Raw genomic sequence first — 3,629 nt, 5'->3', positions numbered from 1 at the left:
GGCGGGTTTTTGCATTTAACTGCCTATAATCTACACAAAGGCGCAAACTCCCATCCTTCTTGGTCACCAGGACTATCGGAGAAGAATAGGGACTGCTACTTCCCCTAATGACTTTACTATCCAGGAGCTGTAGGATGTGTGCCTTTACCGTTTCATACTGGGAGGGTGGAATTCTACGGTATGGCTGCCGAACAGGAACATTGTCCAACAGGGGAATCTCATGGCTGATCAAAGACGTGCATCCTAGGTCTCCCTTACCTTGGGAAAAGATATTACTATGCTGGACAAGGAGGGCCCTTGCCTCAGCCGCTTGTTGCTGAGTCAACCCAGGGAAATCTGGCACCGTGAACTCAGGGAAAACTGCAACTCTCAACCACCTCCTGAGTGGAGACATAAGCTTGACACTGTTTCCCAAGAAGGGTCAACTGATATAGAGGCAGCTGTTCCTGTCACAGCCCGCAGCCACAACTTGTACAGTGCCATAGGGTGGCGGGGGGGCAACCAAACCTTTGTGTTACCAACATTCACTACAGGTGCATATACCAAACCCTTTCTCGCCGGCACCAGGGTGGGGAGACACCAGTAGGCCTTCAGGCAATTGCTCCTCATCAAAAGCCCAAGGGCTCCAGCAAAAATGCTACGGACTCAAGCTGGGGGCATGTAACTGGGACCATGGTTAGGGCTCCTGCCTCAAGACAGACAGCCCCTTTCCCATGGACTTTCACTTTAAACGGCTTCGTTGCATTTACAATGGCCTGGATCTTTTCACAGTGTCTCAGTGCACGTCGGGCTGCCGGCACCGCCGATTTTACAGGAGGGGAGTGGAAGAGCTGTGAGCCATGTTGTTCAAAAAGGACCTGATAGCATTCCCCAATTATATTCATTCCCAGTATCCCGGGTGTTATAAGCTTGCGGTCTTTAAGAGGGCCATTCTCTGGGTCTTTAACAATTAAAATTCCTCTCCTCGGAATGCATTGCCCCAATACCCCCACATCCAACTCTAGGTAACCAACATAGGGGATGTCTAACCCATTAGCGGCCTTTAGCCCAAGCCATCTACAATCTTTCTTTTGTAGGTGATGGAAATGCTCTTGAAAAAAACTCTCCGTGATGGTGGTCACCATTGACCCAGTGTCAATTAACCCTCTGGAGTCGATTAACGCGTATACGCATTTTGGGGTATTTTCTCCTGATAACCCCGAAAAGAACTTAAATTACACTTTCAGTTTTGATCGTACAGATAAGTGCAATACATCAATCGAATCTGTAAAGGGTCTACTTTTTTTTTTATACAGACATAATAACAACAAAACTTTGTGCACTTATAAAATAAAGATAACAAACAAGGAGTGCTGTCTGCAGCCTTTGTCTGCGCTGATCTTCAGATACAAAGGGCGTCATTAAAATGAACTGTAACTCAGTGAATACTCAACACAGAGACATGAGAGAGATATCTATAGAAAGCCTGACATGTCTACTTTTAAACTAAACAAGTGCTGCTGAAAACAAATATTCTGTGATAAAGTAATCCATATGAAAACAACGCGATGTCCGTTTTTTCACGTCTCCCTTCATTATTTTCTAATGCGACCATGCCCCCGCCGCGCGCGAGCGCGCTTTTGAGATTCAAATGTTTCACTGAAGAGCACGGCTTTTGAATACGCCCACACAACAGAAGACAACGCAGCGAGACTGTTCTTCAAGTTTTTATTATTTTACTGTTTGCTTCGCGATGAGAGGAATAAAAGACATAATTCACCCCAAAAAGATGTGATGTGGTTGAGGATTTGAGATTTGGATTTCCTCAGAAACAAAGAATGAAGCACTTTATTCAGCAGAGTTCATAAACATGAGTAAGTCTCTTTTTATTTATTTATATACTTGTACTAGTTTTCACATAACGTGTAAACAGTTTTACTAGTTAGACTTTTCCAAAGACTTTTTCCAAACTATAATTCCTGACTAAATGTATAATCAAGTAAAATATTATTAAGTTTCAATAACAATATACACTACTATACCATTCAAAAGCTTGATGTAAATAATATAAATGTATAAAATAAATGTAACTGTAACAAATGTAACAATCATTGCTGTTCTTTCAATTTATCCCCCATAAAAAACCTAAAAAAAAAAGATTCTCAGCTCTTTTCAACATTAATAATAATACTAATAATAATTATGATAATAATAACAATAAATGTTTTTTTTTGTAGAAAATAAGATTGTTAAAAGGATTTCTGAAGGATTGTGTGACTGGAGTAATGATGCAAAAAATTCAGTTTGAAAGTCAGCTTTGATTTTTCCTAATAAACTGTTTAACTGCACTCACAAAGTGAATATTAAATCATGTTGTGGGATAATTAAATATATTCTAAATAAAATACAAACATAAAATTATATACATTTATTTTGTCCTCACATTCTTTCTTGTAATCATCCTCCTCAGTGACACAGACTGACCTGAATGGCTCATTATGCAGCTCATTATGCAGGCCTTTGTCTTCTCAGTGTGAATTTCATGATAGTTGACGCCTACTCGCATATGACTTTTACCAACAAAAAGTGTCTTAGAAAATTTAAATCAAATATATTGTTTTCTGTAAGTGAGTAAACAAGATGATTTCACATCATTTAGAAAAAAAAAATTCTAGGCTACAAGCTCCAGTTCTCAAAATTCCTGGGAACCAATTTTCTGTATGTGTTTTATTGCCTTATTCAAGTGATTTAACATTTTTAGTTTTTCACTAACCACGCATAACATTTTTTTTTCTCAAAAACACAATCATGTACATACATGTGCTCACATATTATATAGCCCAGTTTGTGCTGATTACAGTGAGATTAGACTTTAGCCATTTAGATATTTATAAGAAACTGAAAAAAGCACAAATGTCAGGGCATGACAAAACTTCTCCAGGCCCCAAAAATACCCTTAGACTCCAGAGGGTTAAACAGGGAACTGTTACTTCTCCCATAGAAACAGACAACACAGGACAATTTTTGACTAACTTATCATATGTTTGAGAATGCAATGAGCCATACACATCCCTTCCCAGCGTGTGGCTCTGCACACTGGGAATTGCTAGTTTCCCGACTGGCTAAGGAGATTGTCTGTGCCTGTTGCTAGGTTAGGGGGGATATCAGGGGGCAGACGTGAAGCTGACCCACTATTCTTGGTGGGAGTAGCTGCCTGACAGTAGTGGGCTATATGGCCTGGTTGGTCGCACCGTAGACAAAAGGGCTGACCATCAGGGGCACGTTTGTATCGCCCACCCCGGGGTGGTGGAGGAGCCTGTGATCTACCACTAAGGTGTCCTAACTGCCTTACAAGCATATCCAACTGAGCTTGTTGCTTAAGGACCAAGTCTTTTAGTTCAGCGAATTCTGAGGACTGGGGGGCTGTAACACATTGCGACACAACCTGAGCTTCACTGCTTACCCCTGGAGCACGGTTGGTAACTACGATCTCGATTGGACTGACCCTCCTGCACCCACCTTATAGCTTCTTTCCGTACGGCTAGAAGAGTCAACCCACTATCTGCTCGTACTAATCTCTTAAGTTCTCTACGTAACATAGGATCAGAGACATTTTCACAGAACTGGTCTCGCAGAACAACATCAGGGTT

The sequence above is a fragment of the Cyprinus carpio genome, chromosome B18 (assembly GCF_018340385.1).
Source record: "Cyprinus carpio isolate SPL01 chromosome B18, ASM1834038v1, whole genome shotgun sequence".
In the NCBI taxonomy this organism is placed as follows: Eukaryota; Metazoa; Chordata; class Actinopteri; order Cypriniformes; family Cyprinidae; genus Cyprinus; species Cyprinus carpio.
The sequence above is the reverse complement of the archived record's forward strand: the minus strand, read 5'-3'. Positions refer to the sequence as shown.